The 21,350-nt window shown below is 38.4% G+C and overlaps 1 protein-coding gene across 8 annotated transcripts in view; it reads left to right on the forward strand.

Moving 5' to 3' along the window:
• Positions 1-21,350, forward strand: part of MRTFB (myocardin related transcription factor B) — a 262,736-nt gene that overhangs the window by 107,319 nt on the left and 134,067 nt on the right. Inside the window, exon 3 of one of the 8 annotated variants that reach the window (XM_081133193.1) lies at positions 13,619-13,649. The exons of the other annotated variants lie outside the window; for them this stretch is intronic. The gene's annotated coding sequence lies outside the window, so the exon portion shown is untranslated. The remainder of the gene's footprint in view (positions 1-13,618; positions 13,650-21,350) is intronic. 8 annotated transcript variants of the gene reach the window in all.

Below are 21,350 nucleotides of genomic sequence, written 5' to 3' on the forward strand. Positions count from 1 at the left end.
AAGAATCTTAATGCTACTCCTATTTCAAGAAAAAATATTGACCTTGCACTTGTTGTGTATTAGGTACTCACTCTGTTAGAGCCTAGGTACTCAAATGAAAAGACAAGGTTCTCAACTCTAGGAGCTCAGACTCTCATGGGAAAATAATAAACAGACACATGGATTAGAGCAGGACTGTTGGTGGAAAGTCAGTGTGTGCAAGGTGCAATGAGAGGTGTTGCAGGAAGGAATGCTTGAGATGACTTTAAGGATGTGAAATTTGCCCAATAGAGGGGAGGTGGAACGAAGATGTTCCCACAGAAGAAACTGCATGGGTAGGGGCTAAGAGGCAAAGAGTTATTTTAAAACAGTTTTTTGAAATCACTGTACATCTTCTTAGCCATACTGTTAGGAAATATTTGGGGAACTTAAATTTTTAAATTGATGAGCTGGTTGAATATAGAGTCTGGAATCAGCCTGCCTTCTGTCCCACTTGACAGTGTAACTGGGAGGTATGTAAGGTCTCCAAACCTCATAAAGATTAAATGAGAGACCTGTGAAGGGCATAGGTCAAAGTTTGACATTTAATAAACTCTTAATAAATGTGATTTGCTTTTTAACAGCCTCAGTATTACCATTGTTCATTCTAACTTGCTGATAATTTTGAGTGCTTTTGTAACAGTAAAGTTATTATGCAAAACATTTTCTGTGCTTGCTGGATTACAAATTTTATTTGTAGTACACCACTGAATACCTACCTACTATGTGCTCAGCATTGGACTAGGACTCAATGTGGAGAAGTATATGTAGCTCCTCTCCTTAGGCAGCTTCCAACGTAGTTGAGAAAGAAAATGGGCAAATATGAAATAAAGTAAGTGTACACTGAACTGTACTATATGGCTGCATGCGTGTTCAATATATTAATTAAAGTAGTATGGTTGCTTGTGTGGCCCAGTTCCTGTTTTCAGGGGAGTCCCGGCATGGCTTACCAGAGAGAGGACAGCAGATGGAGATAGCTGTTAGGCAGACCCAAAGGAGCTGAAGGCTTAGCTGAAGACTTAAAAACCTTTCTGTGTGGTGGACCTGCCTGGTGTGATTCCAGGGCTACCACCTGGAATCTCACATCTAGATCATTGGAATTCCTTCGTTTTGCAGGGCCACTGAGAGAGGTCAACCACATATCTTTTTCCTTTTAGAATGAATAGATTTATTATATCCTTTCCTGATAGTAGTTTTTGATCAGATATAAGGAATGAATACTAGGCATAGAGTAGGGATGAGGTGCAGTTGAGTGGGGGTGTGAACATACTAGAAGACAGACTTTATTTTGCTCTCTTAACTCTCCGACTAAAGGTTCAAGAACAAATACTGAATGACTGCTTTGTGCCAATTTCTCTTCCTGAAACTAGCGGTAGATACAGATGAAAAGATGAGCTCCTTCTCTTCAATGACCTTATAATCTTATGGGCAGATAAAAAGATACACAGATAAATGTAGTGCACATGGGATGGCAGTTACTGGAAAGGGGAGGTGCAAAAAGGTCAGTGGCAGTATCGTGCAGAGTGCACCGGAGAGGGGGCACAGTCAGGGATGTTGGGAGCTCTTGAAGACACACTTTCTGTTGCTGTCTCCTCCACGTGTCTGATTTCAGGTAGGAACAGGAAGCCCTGAGTTCTCATCCCAGACATCACCCGCCACCACTTCTGTTCAAATCATCTGGCTTTGGTCTCCTAGGCCAGCGCCATATGCTTTTCTGAGCCCTGGATTTGCAACAGCTGCTGCTTCTGATGCTGGATGCTCTGCAGGGGTAAGACTGGGGTGGGTTAGAGAACATCCAGGAAACTATAGTTTCTATAGCTATAGTTTCCCACATCTGTGTTGCTCTGTCCTAAACAGTCCAAGTGATTGGAATTTTCTGACACACTTCGATCTTGACTATTTGAATAAGATGAAATGTTAGCATTCAAGAAAGAGTACTGTAAGGATAGGTTGAATTTCATGATTAGCTTTTAGTTCATTTAACAGCCCTTGATAGAAAATTTCTAAATGCATACTAGTGACAGGCTGAATTATGCACGGAGAGAGCCTAGCGCTGATGGACAGCGTAATCATCTTTCTGACTCTACACACGTGAGCTGTGGAAATCCCTATGTGAGAGATGGCCATGGAAGCAGCCTGCTGGGTAACTTGGTGACTTCATAGAAGTTTGAAAGAACATTTAAGGTCTGTGCTTTGAGGAGGTTACTGCTCTCTCCCCTGGAATTTGAGGTTCTGCATGCATTTTATTTTTATTTTTAAAGAGAATAGTCAATTTTCTCCGGTTCAGTTAGAGTCTGAGAAACTGCGTTTAATAATAAACATGGTGTATTTGTGATTTAATCAAAATTGTTTCATAACAGCAATAGCAGCAACCACACCAACAGAGAAAATCTTTCCCTCATCATCTCTACCAAATACAGTAGCTTGATATTTGGGGCTTTTAAAGCCCAAAGTCTTAATGTTTGTCATTTACTGGAAGAAAACGTGAACGCATGATAATCTGAAAATTGTATAATCCACTTTAAACTTTGTACCACATTTCTATTTTATTAATCTCTTTTTCTGTTCCTGGCTTGATTTAAATATCAAAGTTATTAGAAGAAATTGCTTGCTCTTTAAAAGATTTGAAGCTTAACTGTCTAAAGGCTTAAATATAATTTCTTCATTGTTTTTAGAAATTCCTGTAAAAATACAATATTATTTTCATACAGGAAGCTGAAAAAGCAGGCTGTTCTAAAGGAAGCTGTTGTGTAGTTCCTTCCTTTCTAAATTTTAAGTGGAATGCTTTTCCTCACTCCAAGTTCAAGGGCTTAGTTTACATGCATGATAATAAACTGAACAGCACCTGCCGCTTAGTCATAAAAGAGAGTATCTTAAAGCTGCTAAGCAAACAGATGTACTCAGTCTAAGCTTTTGAGATGCTCAAAGCATGTGGTAAAAAAAAAAAAATGTCAAAATGAATAGTATGAGGAAATAAAGTTAGAAGAAAACATAAGCCAAGGGGTCAAGTTTGGTACCTGAATTGTGTACTGGTACTTTGGAAATTTTGCCCTTCAAAACATAGAATTGTCAATATTTTCCCAAAGAAGGATTTGGCATATTTTATAGTTTTTCTTTCTTTTAAAAAATGTTCTTACTGCAACTCTTGGAAAAAGCAAGAGGAGAAAACATAAACAATATTAAATATTTCTATTATAAAGTTATTTGGTATTATCTATTGACTTTATTCAGGCAGCTGTTAATAAGTTCAAATAGTTCAGGACAATTCACTCTAAATATCTCTTTTATTTATTTTACAGTAAGTTTCATAAGATAATTAAAATAAATTGTTTAACCCACATTAACTTTCTATGTGTAAGCTTACCTCTCCAACATATAAGCACATATTTATTAAGAGGCTCTTTCTTCTAAAATGTAAACAGTCTTTTAAAAATCCTACTGAGAGTACATTAAATGGCTTTTGAACAACTGCTATCTAATAACACCTTTAGGATAGCTAATTTTTAACTTTATTTTAACTTTATGTGAATGTATTAACATCTTAATTTACCATGAAATTAAGATGATTTTATTTTTATTTATTTTTTGTTTTAACGTTTCTTTATTGTTGAGACCATTACAGATGTCCCCCTTTTAACCCCACTGATCCCCTCCACACCACATCCATCCCACCCCCAGGCCTTTTCCACACCAATGTCCACTTCCATGGGCCATGCCCATAAACATACAAGTTCCCTGATTAATCTCTTGCCACCTACACCCCCCTCCCCGCCTTCCCTCTGAGATCCCTCAGTTTGTTCCAAGCTTCTATGTCTCTGGATCCACTTTGTTCATCAGTTTATTTTGTTTATTATATTCCACATATAAGTGAGATCATTTGGTACTTGTCCTTCTCTGACTGGCTCATTTCACTTAGCATAATACTCTCTAGTTCCCTCCATGCTGTGCCAAAGGCCAAAAGGTCCTTCCTCCTCACAGCCGCATAGTACTCCATGGTGTAAAAGTGCCACAGCTTTTTTATCCACTTATCTACTGATCGGCACTTAGGCTGTTTCCATCTAAATATCTCTCTTAATATGGATGCGTGGTCAAGTCCATGGTACCTTGGTAAAGGTCTTCTTGATAAAGACAGAGGAAATGAGATAGCCAAGTTGTCCATATTTATTTAGTATAAATTATCATACTTGGTTTCCATAACACATTGGAGGCTGTATTCATGTTAACTTACTTTAAGGCTCAAAGTTCACTAGGAAATTACCTAGAAACTCCTATTTTACTAGTGAATGTTGTCTGGAAAAAAATGTAGAAGCTCCGCTAGAAATATAATAGACTACTTTTATTATCAGCAGAGTTCTGTGAACTGGCAGTATGAAGATTACCAAACACAAATTCCAGCCTTTGCCAAGGAATCATACACATGGCTTGAGATTTACATCTCAGATGAGGCAAACAGCATCTTAAATTCTGTTACTGAGTCGGAATAGGAGGGGAAGGAGGAAACAATAAGGGTCAATATGGTTTGCCCTTTAGTCCCAAAATCATTTTAATGCTCTGAGTAAGGCGTGCATCTTATTTACTCTATTGCTTTGAGACTTACTAGAAATTTCAAAACAGTGTCTGGAGATGTAGCACAGTCTGGGCTGAGCTCCTCATGAAAGAACAGGGCAGGCTTATCTTCAGGAAGGTCCTGGGGTAGAGTCAGTATAGCAGCTTTGAAGCCCAGATGACCGAGAGTTAACTCTCCCGGACCAGATATGTGCAGAGGCCGAAATCAATGGCTTTTATCAATGGAAGTGTTGCACCTGAGGGTCTCAGTGGGCAAATAGGAAGCTGAGAATGGGGTCTAGGAGAGGCAGGAGGGTGTGGTGGAGGGAACTCCAAAGGCAGACAGGAGGCAGGGTTCTAGTCCCAGCTCTCTCAGCAACTTGCTTTGTGACTTTTGACAAATCACTTCACTGCTTTGGGCCTCTGCTTCCTAATGTATAAAGTGAGTGGGCTGAATCACATGATCTCAGAGGTCCTGGCCCCTTCCAGCCTCCAAGTGCTAGGATTCTAGGAACTTTACTAGTATAACACTGTGCCTTCCATCTTGTAGCAATTACACTGCCTCTCTCCAAGAACTTAGGTTGAAATTGATCCACAGTATGCTGTTAGTCACCAGGTTATGTCCATTTCTCTGGGAAACGTCTTTTGTCTTTTCCTTTTTTCCTTCTCACTATCTACACATTTAGCAGGTTCTCAATATACTTGTCAGGATGATTGCCTCACCCTCTTGCCTTCCACGCTCCCTTCCCCTAATCCTCATCCTGTTCTTGTTCCAAGGTTCAATCCATCCCATCCCATCCCAGTCCCATCCCAGTTGAATCTCCCTTAAATATTACTTTAATCATGAGCTTTTTCTTGTTCAAAAACCATCAACCTACACTGTGTGGCTTTTAACATACTCTGTAATCTGTCCCACCCTCTATCCATCTACCTTTATTTTCTATCACCATCCAACGCACCCTGCTATGCAATAAGACCAGTTTCATCACTGCTTTCATAAATATTCCCTATTCTTTCCGAGTTATATAACTTGTTCATTTTGTTTCTTACATCTGGAATACTCTTTTTTTCTTCATAACCTGTATATTTAACAAATTCAAAATTCAAGGAAGGTAAGATGACTGAATAAACTTCTATGGATTAGGCATGGGAGTGATGGTGGTGGTGGTGGGGGGGGTTAGCCATGGAACAGAAGGAAGAACATTTGGGACCCAGGAGGGAAGGACAAGTAAATGTTAACATGCAGGGATTTTGAGTCACAGAAAAAGGAAGTCTGGTTTTTGATTTGTTTTTTAATTGAATGTAGTGGGGTGACATTGGTTAATAGAGGAAGGAAGTTTTGAAAGACCCTCACTCACATTAAGTGGACTTTGCCCTCCATAAAATAGAAACCAAGTTCATCTATTCAGAGTGACTTGGGGGGGGGGGGGGGAGTTGCTAAAGACCTGGAGAAAGTAGAAAGTTCCCACTTGCTAAGTACTCTCAGTTTCAATATCACTTTCTCAGATCTTTCTAGATTCTTTCCTTCCTATGACATTCGATCCCTCTGCTCTATATAGTGATCATTATGCTTTCCCATCATAAGTTTTACTCCTTATTGTAATTATATGCTTTATGTCCATGTGCCCCAGTAAAATCCATTACCTCTGAGGGTCCATGTCTGTCTCATGAATCACTGTATCCTCAGCACCTAGAATAACCGGTGCCTAGTACAGAAACCTCTTCACAGATGGGTGTTGAGTGAAGGAATGAATGAGTGAGAATGAGTCCTGGGCCCTTCGTCCTTGCCACTGCAGTTGTGTGGCCGGTGACCATCTGACACAAGTATTTGCAGTACTTGACACAAGTACAGAAAGAGCCAGGTCTCCTCTGCTGAGTAAGTTAGGTCACTACTGTGTTTGTGGCTGTGCTAACTCTTTTTTCTGTGTGGCAGTCCCAGGAGGAGGAATTATGAAGTAAATAAATAAATTTCTGTGAAATAAGTTTTTTTAGTTCTATCTCCAAATCTCACTACTGTGAGTCTGCTAGGATCACATGCCAAATTTCTAGGTCTTTAAGGCAAAGTTCACTAAAATGAATCATATGGTATGTATATGTGGGGAATCTGGACATTTCATACTGTTGTTAGTGAGGATAGTGGGCTTTGGGATGGGCATTAACCAGAGATGAATAAAAGATTTACTGAGAAACATTGAGAATCCAGTTGAAATGAATTAACATGTGTGCGATGGACTCATATTAGTTTTCTGGATTTGTTCAGCAGCCCTTGGCTTTAGGGGTCTGAGTAGGGAGACCCAGAGTTGGTATTGGTATTGTTGAAGTAGTTTTATATCCCTTCTATCACACCCTGCCTGGTTCTAGGCTGGATAAAGGGGCAGGTGAGGGCAGGAGAGGACTGGTTAACTTAGAACAGAGAGGTGCTGCACCCTCAGAGAGGTACCACGTCCACTCATTCTCCCCCTCTGTTTTCTCAGTCTTCCAACACCTCTTTCCTCACCTCACACTCATTTGATGGCCTTGCTCCCATTCACTGAGAATATAGAAACAACCAGAAGAAAATACCCTCAGGCTTCTGCCAGGCCTTCCCACCAGCTTCTGCCAAACTCTCCCACCTGCATAGACCTGTGCCCTGCACTCAGCCTTCCCTCCTCTTAATGCAGTGAGCGTTCTCTGCGCCTGTCCCCTCTTACCAACTCAAGAACATTGTTTGTTGGCTTCCTTCCAACCCCAAAATTTTCCCTATTCAGGGGCAGGTGTGGAGTGAGGTGGATTGGTAGTCAACCGGTATTGAGGGTCTGCCAAACAGGCACAAAGAAGCAGTGGAGTTTAAGTGACTGACGTGAAGTGGAAGAGTCAAGAGACCATATCAAGGAACAAGGAACAGTATAAAGGTTGTAGGGTCAGTGGCATGGAGACCTCAGGAAGGTGAATGGATTTTTGGGTCCAGAATTTTAAAGACAATGAGCTGGAAATCTAGGGGGGGCAGGTGGTCATCTAGTTGGTGCAGGAACTTGCAATGATGGAGGCATATTCTTGGTTTAGTGAATGATCATGGGGGTAATTGGGTGAGAGGTTGTTGGATAACAGCCATAATAGTGGTGACAGAGTTTGATGACAATGACATTCAAAATAGGTGATGGAGTCTGATGATCTGAGTTTCAAAGGTGAGAGACTTTAGGGAGGAGGGAGAGAGTGGTTTGGAAACAGCAGTGATGAGCAGGATGATACCTGTCCTCCTTCCAAGCCCAGTAGCATGAGGGCTGTGGGAAGGGTAAAAAACCACCACGTGAAAGGGCCGAAAAGGAAGCAAGGTGAGCCAGGTTTTCCTCCCTCTGCTTTTCTTCCACCGTAGACTGTTCCTAATTCATCAGCCAGAGTGATCGTTTCACAGTAGAAGCCCAGTTTTCTCATTTCCATCTTATTCACAGTATTCTTTATAGCTTGATCCTTCACCTCCTTCAGGGTTAGGGTTGTTGACATGTCTCCTCCTCAGGGCTTTTCTGGTCCCCCTCTCTGAAATGGTGTTCCTCTTGCCAAGTGCTAACACCCCCCTTCTCCGCCTTTCTATTTTTCTCTACAGCGTGTATCACTATTTGATAGTGTACGTTTTACGTATTTGCTTATTTATATGTTACATGGGGGCAGAGATTTCTGTCCTGGTTGTTATATCTTTATTTTTTAATAATGTTTCCCCCCGTGCACCTAGAAGAGACTTGGCAAAAGGCAGGTATTTAATGAATATTAGTTGAATGTGGGAGGGATGAACAAACAGGTGCAGGAGGCATAAAGGAGGAGGAAATGATGTATTCAGAGGAGGTGGTTTCAGAAATCAGGTTCTAGGGTGGGTCTAGGATGTGATTGTTATTGTGGAGTTTGGAGAGAATGGGAAGGTTCCTGCTGTTGAGGAAGTTGAATTACTGGGACACTGGATACGTAGAGGGAATTCCAACTCCTCTAGTATGATGGCAGGAGGTTGCGCAGAGAGAAGCTGCCAATCAGGCCCAGTGACTGAGGAATTTAGGAGGGTCTGGGTGGCCAGTAGATGACTAATAAATATTGGGGGAGGAGACAGTTTTTTAAAAAAGAAGCAGCAGCATATCCACAAAGAAACTCAATAACAGATGTGAAGTGTTTTCTCCCTTAACATCAAGCTTGATTTTCCAGTTTTCCCCAGTGCATTTAGTTAAATGTGAACACTTTTAGTTTAGTAGGCCTCTTGAATTTTTTTAGCATCAAAGGTATTAGAACTAAAATGTGCTAACACTGGTTGCTGTTGGTGCTAGTTCCTTCGGATCTTTGAGGTAGAGTACTAGCATTTGCTTTTCAAGCTGTCATAAGTTCAAAATGGAGAGTATGTGGTTGGAAACTTTAATGTCGCCAAAATCTTCCCAGTTGACATCTGAGTATCTCAATTATGTTTCTGATCAATTTATTTTAAAACACCCTGCCAGACCCTAGTGCATTACAAAGGTGCCAGCATATTGCTGATGACATAAATTATTCAAACTCATTGTAAGTGTTCTAAGTGTTTCAGTATAGGCTAGTCATTTCATCCATTTGCAGTGCATTTTAGGTGTGCTTTATTACACAGAAGGGTTGTTTGCCCCAGCCCAAATGAGCACAAAATAAATGTTTAAGTGTTTTAAACCCCACTCCCCAGATTTATTTTATGTTTAGGTGCTAAGCACCTTCCAGAACATCAGGAAGTTAATATGCTACCTGGGGGGGCGGGGCGGGGGAGGACCCCATAACCAAACATTAATACTTCTGCCTTTAAATACTCACATAAAATAGGATAAATATACTATAAATAGCCTCAAGTCAGTTCAGGTTCTGGTTTTGCTGCCATATAATTCTAGGTAAATTGGGCCGCTGATGAATTATGAAAAAAAGTTTAGGTTTGGGAGTTTGGGGGCTTTGGAATTACTAGGCAGAGCGCCATGATTGGCACACATCTTGGTGCAGTGCTGACTGTCTAAGAATCTTTTGAATGCCTCCCCTCCATCCTCAGAACCCCCATTAGATCAAGCCACAGCTGTCACCTAGGTTGCAGGAGTCTCCTCCTGCTCAGTTCCTTAACCATCCATTCTTCAGAGTCAACATCCTAAAACAAGTTTTGGTCATATCACTCCTCTGTGTAAATCCTCTCAGTGGCTTTTATTGCCCTAAAGATAAAGTCCACATTTCTTAACCTATATCGTACAAGCTCATTATGATCTGGGCTGTTTGTCTCTCAGTTCTTCAATAGCCACCCCCTTGTTTCCATTGTACAAATGTATCTTTCATTCCATAGTCCTCCTTACTATTGGCTGTACCTTCTGTCTGGAATAGCCCCTTTATCCTGCCTCCATCCTTACATCCCTTTCTATCTCATCTTTTTCAGGTTTTGAATTAAATGTCACTTCTAAGGAAGCTTTTTTTTACCCCAGATCTAGAATAGATGCCCCACCTTTGTATTTGGTCAACACCTTATACTCTTGCTATACTGTGATATAATTATGTCACTAGTTCTCTGGAGTAGGTTTCTCAGCCTGGGCACTATGGATTTTTTTATATGCTTATCTAATGACCTGATATTTAATACTTTCCTCTGACACTTGACCTATTTGCCTCTGGTCCTTGAGCTCTAACATTTGCCCTGCTTTTGGCAGTCAACTCTAGACATGGTTCTAAATAACCTGTACTAGGTTTCTCTACCTTGGCATTACTGACATTTGGGGCCAGATAAACCTTTTTTGTGGGGGCCATCATTATAAGCATCATTTTAGGATGTTTAGCACCATCCCTGGACTCTACCCTCTCAGTGCGAATGGCACCACCCCACCCCACTGTGATAACCAGAAATGGTTCCAGACATTGTCAGATGTCCCCTGGGGACACAATCACCCCTAGTTGAGATCTACTGGTCTAGGAGGAAAGTTTTCTGAGGCAGAGGCTGTGCTTGTGTGGGTCTTCATATCCCTAGCTTGGCACACATAGATAGGTCCCCTTAAATGTATTGAATTAAATTGTTGAATAAGGTGGAAATGAGGGTACTGGACAGGAAGGGGATGAATGGACAGATGAAGAAAGATGTAGATGAGCTCTCTCATGATGTGGGGATGAGAGAACGTATAGCAAGCACTTTTTGAGGGGCTGAGCTACCACACACAGTGGACTCAGATTCTGTTCTGCCTCTTTAAGTGATTAATCCTTTTGCCTGTGGCGCCATCCCCCAAGGACTGCTTTCCTGCCTTAGAGCTGCAAGCACAGAATCTCTGGATTGCTTAGAGACTGCCTTAGAATCAACCAGGAGGTATTTGTTAAGCACCATGCAAATAATGGGTACAGACGTGAATCAGCATTTCCTACCTCGTGTGCTCGGGCCCAATGATGAAGACACTGGTGGATTTTGTGTATCTGTCCACAAGGCCCTTCCACCCTTCCCTTCCTGACTTGTTTCTATTTCTCTTACCCAATCCAGATTACATTAGGCCTTTCTACTGTGTGTCCCACAGCACCTATTCTTTTCCTTCATAACATTTTTTACAATTTTAATTATATAGTTTTTTCTGTGTTTATTTAATGTTTCTATTCATTGAGACTAAACTCTGTGGAGGAAGGGAAATGCCTGTTTTGTTCATTTATGTTTCTCTAGCTGCTGGCACAGTAACTGGCACCTTGTAGGCATTCAGTACATAATTTATATAAAAATGAGAATGTATGTGGTATGCCCTCCAAGAACTCATGTTAAAGTGGAGGAGACAATGCATACTCACTGCCAGGTTCTCCACCAAACGAGCAAGAAAGTACAGTGTTGAATTCTGGAATAAAATTGGAGAATAAGTTGGGCTAGAAGTATCTGGGTTGGCTTTATGAAAGAAAAAAATTAGAAAATATAGAAGGCTAGGAAAAATAATAAAAACTATTCATAGTCAAAGGCTCAATATCAGGAGGCAGCCACTTTGGTAAATTTCAGCCTCTGCTTTTTCTCATTCTGTAAAATACAAGTTGCTTCATACTTTGAAATATTTCATGAATACAGAAAAATAGAATAATATAACCTCTATACACTATAACTATAGTATTATCTTTGCTTTACACAAAAAGCTTAAAATGGTATAAAACAAAACATTGCACATACAGTGGATGCTCCCTGTGTACCCCTTCAGATGCCATTCCCCTTTTTCCTTCTGCAGAAGAACCATCGTCCTGAAGTGTGTGTCATTCCCTTGCATGACTTTCCACTTATATTATATGCATAAGTATTTATAAGCAGTGTGTTTAGTTTGAGGATCCCAAACTTCATACAGTATGGTATCATACTGTGTATGTATTTCTGCAATTTGCTTTTTCATTTAACATTCTGTATAAAATATATCCATGCAGATTCGTGTGGCAGTAATTCCTTCATTTTTGCTGTATGGTATTCTAGGATTATACTATAGTTTATTCATTCAGTCAATGGAAATTTTGGATATTTCCATGCTTTGCTATTAAACAATGTTGCTCTGAACCTCTGGTACGTTATCTTCTGGTGCATGGTTAACAGCTTCTCCAGTACATAGGATATTTGCATCCTTGAGGTCACTGGATGTTGCCAGATCATTCTCCAGAGGAGCTGTACAAATTCCAGCACCTAACATCACTGTCTGGGAGTTCCTATTGCTCCATATCCTTGCCAAGCCTTGGTATTTTCAGATTTTTGTTAATTTGAAATATTGTATTTCCTTGATTTCTGGTGTGTTTGGGCATGATTTCTTATGTTTATTTGGATATTTCACTTTCCTCTTTTGTTATGTTTTGTACCTGTTTTGTATGTTTTTCTATTAGATTGCCTCCCCCCTTCTATATGTCTTTATGTCTTTATATATTCTGGTTAGTTATCTTTTGTTGGTATTTGAAACTTCAAATATGTTCTCCCAGTAACTCATCTTTCCTCTTTGTTTATTGTGTGCTTTGTTGTGTTCAAGTTTTACATTTTAATCAAGTCATATTTATTAGTCTGCTTGTTTATAGGTTGGTGCTTTTTGCATCATGTTTAATAAATCTTACTCTGAGTACTTTGGGGTTATAAAGAGATTCTACCATATTTTTTCCTAAAAGTTTGTTCTCTTCAGAGTAAGTCTAATCCACATGGAATTTATTTCTGTGTGTGGGTATGAGATAACGAACGATTTTCCATGTGAATAAACCAGTTGCACAAGCCAGCGTGTCTGATGCATAGTCCATCTTTTCCCCTGCTGATTTGTAATGCCACAGTCTTGCAGTCAGTCAGTTTGCTCAATATGCATATGGATTCTGCTCCATTGGTCTGTAATATATTCTTGTGTCACTTCTACACTGTCTTACTTATTGGGCTTTATAGACTGATATATTATGTAAGGCCCTGTGGTAAGAACCTTAAATAGATGGTTATGGTTGGAACTTAGGTTCTAGCGATAGAATAGTGGGTAGGTTGCATTAGGAAAATAGATGGGCATGATATTGTGAATGGTTTTGAGCAGAACTTTGAGGACACAGTGGGGCCCAGTTGGTCACTGGATGCTGGTGGGGATAGCAATAGGAACCGGGCTGTGATATTTCAGCACCAACCAGTGGTTTTTTCAGAGGGGGTCTAAGAGTATCAAAATGTTGTTATTTGCGCATTCCCCACAAACTTGTATATATGCTTTATGTTTTTTTCTGTAGACCTTTCTGTTAACTTTTTCTTAGAATGTTACCCTCTTAAAACCTCACCAGATGCTTCAAACTTGCATCATTTGAGAAAGCCTTTAGAAACTGGTTATTATGAACATTCATTGCTTTGGTGTTACAGCCTTCATTTGAAAACTGGTTCTTAGCATCGCCATTTCTTTTTTAGTTAATGCGGCACTTTTTTTATTTTTTAACTTAACGTCTATTTCTTTTCTACTTTGTACTGAATTGAGTCATAAAAAAAGAATGCTATTTTTAAATGCTGCTATTCTTTTGAAGAAAAGGTTCAGTTTAAAATGTTTGTCTACACTGCAGGGGGTTTCTGTCAGCTGTGCTGCTGCTACTAAGAATGAGTAACATGACCTTTTTTTGATTTTAGAGAACAAGAGCGATGTCACGATGCTCCAAATGTATGTCATCTTTCTTGTTTTGGTGGCATTTGAACTCTTATTAAGTAGAACTGAGTTAGTAAGAATCAAATGACTTAGAGAAAATGGGCAATATACAGACCATTAAGCCCTTATGAAACCTCTGGTGCTTCTGTGTTGTTTGAAAAAGAACTGTTAAAAGAGATGCAGAATGGGGAGGGAGGGAGTAAAACAAAAACTATATTTTTCCAAATTGGAAATGTCTTTATTCTCTTTACAGACTGTAAAAGTACAAAAAATTGACACACTACCAAAGGGTATGGAACAATACTGCCCAGCAGAACTTTCTGCAGTGATGGCAATGTTCTTCTCTGTGTGGCCAGTATAGTAGCCATTGACCACGTGTGGCCATGGAGCACTTGAAACGTGACAAGTGAGATTGCAGAATGGCATTTTAAATTTTATTTCATTTTAATTAATTCCATTTTAATATGTGGCTAGTGGCTATTGTATGGGACATTCAGAGCGATAGCCATTTTGGCGCATACGCTTCCTTGTCTGTCCTTATGTATCTGTTGGTCTCTGTCTGCCTCCTGCCCACTTCTTCTTTCTGTCTCTTACCTATCTTTTTTCCTCTCACCTTCTCTCTGTTTCTTTGGCTTTCAGCCTGCCTTGCACATACTCTCCCTGCCTACCCTTGTCTGCCAGCCTACCTGCTGCTCTCCTTACCTATCTCATTCTTTCTCTTGCTCTTTCTGTATATGTGTTATATACACACATAATCCATTCTGTTCAGTAGGCAGGTTTTTCTGCTTAATTATATATCATGGACAGCTTCCTTTTTCAGTACATATAATTCTATCTAGGATTTTTGTTTTGTTTTTTTCAATTATAGCATAATTTCAGTGGAAGGAATATACCAGTACTTATTTAACCTGATGGGCAATGGGTTGTTTTCAGTTTTTCCCACTATAAATATATGTATATTTTTAACTACAGTTATTCCTATTATACTTTTTCCTGTGTGTTCTTTGAATATTTACTTTGTTGTTGTGCATGGGGTTGGGTTGTTCAACACTGTGAAATCTGCCTTTCATTGTGTGCTTTGGTACCTGTTGAAATTCCCTTAGCACTTCAAATAAAGACCCCTCTTAGAGTCACTTACCTACAGCCTCATGGGCCATATTAAGGTTGCAAGTCTTTAACAGTGCAGTGTGCTGAGGAGAAAGAGGCTAGAATGCTGTATTGACATGACTGTCTGCCCATTGCTGTCTGTCTCAGGTCAGCCAGGTGCAATAGCCTCCACATTTCCTGAGGCCGCCTTGGCAAGGGTGTATGTGAAGGCGTCAGCAGGCACACCCTCTGTCCAACCCCTCCATCTTTCTTCATGGTCAGAATTCCACTGGGGAAAAATACCTGGGGCTCCAGGTCTCTCTTGGATTTAGAAGGAAGTCTTAATTCCTACCCAAGGTCTAATTGAAATCCTGGCCTGGCAAAGAGAATAGTCATGTCCATCAAAGGAAGCAGCTTGGAGGGGGAGCCTCAGAGAAGTTGAGGGTAGCACTAGGGGTGGGTGGGGGTCAGCAGAATCCCTCTCTGGCCAGCACCTCAGTTCTGTGCAGTTGGTGATTTTTTTGGCCATATGTCCTAGAATTTTCTAAAAATATTTTGTTGCCACTCATCTGAGAAAAACCCTTACATCTTTCTAAAACAACTTGTTTAATGAAATTTCATGTAATAGTTACTTTTCTTATTTGGCAAATGGGCTTTCATACACTAAATCTGCTTTGAAGGTTTATAATATGCTGAGGTCATTTCCAAGTGATGTTCCAAGGGATGATTAAAGATTTTTATGTTTATCTGAAAAATATTTTCCTTAAGGACAATGATGTATTTATAGGAAATAATTAAAATAATGCTGCTTGAAAAACAAAGGGCTCATGGAACACAAATCTGAGCCGCCTTCGCCTTCCCCTTCATTAGTTTAGTCATTTCCAGTACAGAAATTGTAGCCCTTAAATAATTACTTTCAAGGACTAAATTCAAAATCCTACAAAAAAGCTAAAGAGATGACAGTGTTATAAGGAATAAAAGTATACAGAGAGCTTTTATTTTACTGATTGTAGTAAAAAAACAACACTTTGGGAAATTCTTGTAATCTGCTGAGGTTAGTTTGCATACTTAGTTTTAAGAAGTAACTATAGGAAAATTACCCTTTCTTTAAAAATCAGAGTTGTGTTTTTTTCTTTCAGGAAGCCTTAGTTTATACATATAGCCATGCTATATTGCCAAATATCTAGAAATCCAAAGCCTGTTAAATCCTAAATGTTATAGAGAAAACAATAAAAAAAAAAATACTGATATTGATTTCACCCTCTCCTACTTTCAGAACTAGCCTGTATTATGCCTGTGTTAGGGAAAGTTTTAAGCCTATCATCATTTATTCATCAGAATATTTGTGTGCGTGTCAGAAAAGTTGGTAGGAATAAACTTTTTTTATTTGGAAATTTGAAGTACAATTAGAAAGTTAAGACAAGCTAGAAATGAGGTTTAGCATGAGGTTTTAAAAACAAAATTTAGATTCATAATTGAAATACTTTTTATGTTATTTCACATAATAGGGAGCCAGAAATGTAGTTGACAAAATAATAACAGTAATTGCTAACATTTATTGACTACTTACTATGTGCCCAAGACTCTCCTGAGCACCTCACATCTAATATTTCTTCAATTCTCCCTTTAATCCTGTGAAGTGAGTACCTTTGTCACCCCCATTTTTAAAAAAAGATTCTGAGGCTTTGAAAGTTTAAGTGGTTTGCCCACCAAGTAGAAAATTTCAGAGCTGGAAATTAAATCCTCGCAGGCTGACAAACAAAGGAGAAAGCTTCCAGCACCACAGGTCTTATGTGACAAGGTCTGTCATGAAATGTGGGCTGAATGTAATGGCACTTAGGTGACTACATCAGACAGGAAACAACCATAACTGAAAATGAAGCCCATGAGCAATTATTGAATGCCTTTCTCAGTGCCAAGCATGATTCCAAGCACTTGTATATATTGTCTCAGTTCATTTCCACCCTACGAGGGAAATATTACATTTACCCATTTTACAAAGAGGTTAGGGAGGTTTAATTATTTGCCTTTAGTTGTGCTTCTTGTAACTTCTGAAGTTGGGATAGTGCAGAGTAATGGGTTAACAATGATAGGAAAGATTTTTATTAGTTTATTGCAAAGACCTGCCGAGCTCTGTTCAGTTTAATATTTTAGTTATTGACTAAGACGAATATACAAAAGACAAATTTCAATTGTCAAAAAACTGAGTGAGTATATATATTGGTGGATGGGACAGTATTGAAAAAGATGTTTTTGATTTGTTTCCTTTTTACACGTAATTAATACATTTACTTGTTCAGGGAGAATAATAAAACAATACTAAAATTCATTCTCAGCGAGTTCTCCCTCCCAGGAGCACATGCACACCTTTCCCCTCCCCATCCCCCTTCCCTTCCCCCACAGCCCTCCATCTCCTAAAGTCTAAGGGACCCCAAGAAGCTTGCAGCTAGGACAGCAATGCATAGCAGCCGTTCATCCTGGGCAAACTCCCTGAATCTGTCCCCAAGGCCCCCTTTTCTCTGACTTCTTAGTGAGCCACAGCAGCCCAGCCTAGGCTCATTTCCCCACCTACTCCCCCTCCTGTTATCCTAGGCCCTTCTTTGTTTCACTGTCCCCAGCTTTAATAAATATCCTCTAAAATAAAAAAATTCACTCTCACCTCTGCCAGCAACCACTTCATTGCATTATCTCAGTCACACAGTTCAGAATGCCCTACTGTTTTCTTGTATATTCATCCAGAATTTTATTTTAGCAAAAATGAATATATTTATATTCTTTTTCTCTTTTTTTAATGCACTGTTTTATTAGCAATATTTTTTCGTATCAGTGTTACCTGGAGAACTTCCTCATTATTTCTTATAACTGACTGTGTAAAATTATATTGTATGGATATACAATAATTTAACTTATCTCCTATTTTTTAAATTTTTTATTTTATTTTTCAATTATATTTGACATACAATATATAGGCCACTATTATCAGCCTGGAAGCAATCAGATGTAAAACATAGTGATTATACATTTAAATGGCTTAGGCGAATATCTTCTCCCATTCAGTAGGTTGTCTTATTGTTTTGTTAATGGTTTCCGTCACTGTGTAAAATCTTTTTAGTTTGATATATTTGTTTATTTTTTCTTTTTTTTCCATGTTCATGGAAACATATCCAAAATAATATTACTATGAGCAATATCAAAGAGTTACTGTCTGTGTTTCCTTCTAGGAGTTTTATGGTTTCAAGACTGATATTTAAGCCTTTAATCCATTTTGAGTTTATTCTTGTATATGGTATAAGAAAGTGGTCTAGTTTCAGTTTTTTGTATGTATCTGTTGCATTTTCCCATCACCATTTATTGAAGAGACCATTTTAACCCCATTGTATATTATTGCTTCCTTTGTCATAGATTAGTTGACCATATAGGGGTGGGTTAATTTCTGGGTTCTCTATTTTGTTCCATTGTTCTGTGTGTCTGTTTTTATGCAAGTACCATGCTGTTTTGATGACTATGGCCTTGTAGTATAGTTTGATATCAGATACTGTGGTCCCTCCACCTTTGATCTTCTTTCTCAAGATTTCTTTGGCTATTCAGGGTCTTTTGTGGTTCCATATAAATTTTAGGATTATTTGTTCTAGTTCTGTGAAAAATGCCATTGGCATTTTGATAGAGATTGCATTGAATCTGTAGATTGCTTTGGGTAGTATGGATATTTGAACAATGTTAATTCTCTCTATCCATGAGCACAGTATAGCCTTCCATTTATTTGTATCTTCAATATCTCTCCTCAGTGTCTTATAGTCTTTTGAGTACAGGTCTCTTACATCCTTGGTTAAATTTATTCCTAAGTTTTTTATTGATGTAATTGTAAATGGGATTGTTTTCTTAATTTTTCTTTCTACTAGTTTGTTATTGCTATATAAAAATGCAACTGATTTCTGAATATTATTAATTTTGAATCCTACTATAATGAATTCATTTCTAATTTCTAATAGTTTTTAGTTTTTTGGTGGACTCTTTAAGATTCTCTCTGTATAGTATCATGTCATCTGCAAATAAGGAAACTTTCACTTCTTCCTTTTCAATTCAGATGCCTTTTATTTATTTTTCTTGTCTGATTGCTCTGCCTAGGACTTCCAATACTGTGTTGAATAAAAGTGGTGAAAGTAGACATCCTTGTCTTTTCCTGATCTCAAAGTAAAAGCTTTCAGCTTTTCATCATTGAGTGTGATGTTAGCTGTGGGCTTGTTATATATGCCCTTTGTTATGTTGAGGTATGTTTCCTCTAGTCTCACTTTGCTGAGAGTTTTTATTATAAATGGATGCTGGATTTTGTCAGATGCTTTTTCTGAATCTGTTGATATAATCATATGCTATTTATCCTTCATTTTGTTTATGTGGTATATCATGTTGACTTGCAGATATTGAACCAACCTTGTATCCCAGGAATAAATCCTACTTGATCACGGTAGATGATCTTTTTAAGGTATTGCTGAATTCAGTTTACTAATTTTTTTTTGAGGATTTTTATCTCGTTTTGGTACCAAAGTAATGCTAGCATTGTAAAATAAGTTTGGGAATTTCCCTCTTCTTTATTTTTTTGGAATAGTTTGAAAAGGCTAGATATTAATTCTTCTTTGAATGTTTTGTAAAATTCACCTGTGAAGCCATCTGGTCCATGGCTTCTCTTTGTTGGGAGTTTTTTTTATTACTGTTTCAGTTTTGTTAGTAGTTATCTGTCTATTTAGATTTTCTGTTTCTTTCCAGTTCAGTCTTGTAAGATTGTATGTTTCTAAGAATTTATCCATTTCTTCCAGGTTGTACAATTTGTAGGCATTTATTTCCTTACAGTCTTTTTGTATTTCTGTGGTGTCATTTGTTACTTTTCTTTCATTTCTGATTTTATTTGAGCCCCCTCTGTTTTTTTCTTGATGATTCTAGCTAAAGGTTTGTCAGTTTTGCTTATCTTTTCAAAGAACCAGCTCTTGGTTTCATTGATCTTTTCTGTTCATTTTTTAGACTCTATTTTGTTTATTTTCACTGTGATCTTATCCTTTTTTCCTTCTCATTATGTGCTTTGTTTGTTCTTGTTCTAGTTCCAGTTCCTCTAGGTGTAAGGTTAGATTGTTTATTTGAGATTTCTTTCTTTTCTTGAAGTAGGCTTGCTTGATACACATTCCCTCTTAGAACTGCTTTGGTTGTGTCTCATAGATTTGGGGTCGTATTTTCATTTGTCTCAAGGTATCTTTTTATTTCTTCCTTGATTTCATTGTTAGCCCAGTTATTGTTTAGTAGCATGTTATTTAGCCCCCCCCCCTTTTTTCAGTTTTCTTCTGGTCATATATACCATTATGTCAAGATATGTTTCCTCTAGTCCCACTTTGCTGAGAGTTATTGCATACCGTGATGATCCAAGAAGATGCTAAATATGATTTCAGTCTTCTTAAATTTATTTAGGTTTGCTTTGTGGCTTAACATGTTGTATGTCCTGGAAAATGTGCACTTGAAAGGAATGTGTATTCTGCTGCTTTTGGGTGAAATGTTCTAAAATATCAGTTACCTCTATTTGATATAATGTGTCATTTAATGCTACTATTTCCTTGTTGATTTTTTGTCTGTATTACCTATCCATTGATGTCAATGTGGTGTTATAGTCCCCTACTATTACTGTATCTTTCAATCTCTACCTTTATGTCCATTAATGTTGGCTTTATATATTTAGGTGCTCCTACATTGGGTGCTTAAAATGTTTACAAGAGTTGTAGCCTCTTTTTGGACTGATCCATTTATCATTATGAAACACCCTTCTTTGTCTCATTATAGCCATTGTTTTAAAGTCTTTATCTGATATAAATGTTGCTTCCTGAGCCTTTTTTGGTTTGTATTTGCATAAAATATCTCTTTTCATCCCTTTATATTCAGTCTGTGTTTGTCTTTTAATCTGAAGTGGGTCTCTGGTAGGCAGCATACGCATGGGTTTTGTTTTTTAATCCATTCAACCACCCTAGGTCTTTTGATTAGAGCATTTAGTCCATTTACATTTAAAGTAATATAATTATTATTATTTTGTTGTTGTTTTTAATCCTCATCTGAGGATATATTTTCCATTGATTTTTAGAGAGAGTGGAAGGGAGAAAAAGAGAGAAATATCGGTGTGAGAGAGATACATCGATTGGTTGCTTCCCGCACACTCCCCTAGCCAGGGCTGGGATCAAACCTGCAACCAAGGTATGTGCCCTTGATTGGGAATTGAACCCATGACCCTTCAGTGCACAGGCCAATGCTCTAAGCACTGAGCCACACCAACCAGGGCTAAAGTAATAGGTATGAAGTTATTGCCATTTTGTTGTTTTCTGATTCTTTTTGTATTTCTTATCTGTTCCTTTGTTACACTCTTGCTCTCTTCTTTTATGTTGATGACTTTGTAGTGTTGTGTTTGGATTCCTTTCTCTTTATATCTTGTATATCTCTTGTAGTTTTTTTGGTTTGTGGTTAGTGTGTGCTTCATATATACCAAGCTATGTTTATAGCAGTCTATTTTAAGTTAATGGTCACTTAAATTAGAACCATTCTAAAGTCACTACAGTTTTTACTTAGTCACTCCATATTTATGTTTTTTCATTATTGTTTCCTTCT

Source organism: Miniopterus schreibersii (genome assembly GCF_964146895.1).
Source record: "Miniopterus schreibersii genome assembly, chromosome: 3".
In the NCBI taxonomy this organism is placed as follows: Eukaryota; Metazoa; Chordata; class Mammalia; order Chiroptera; family Miniopteridae; genus Miniopterus; species Miniopterus schreibersii.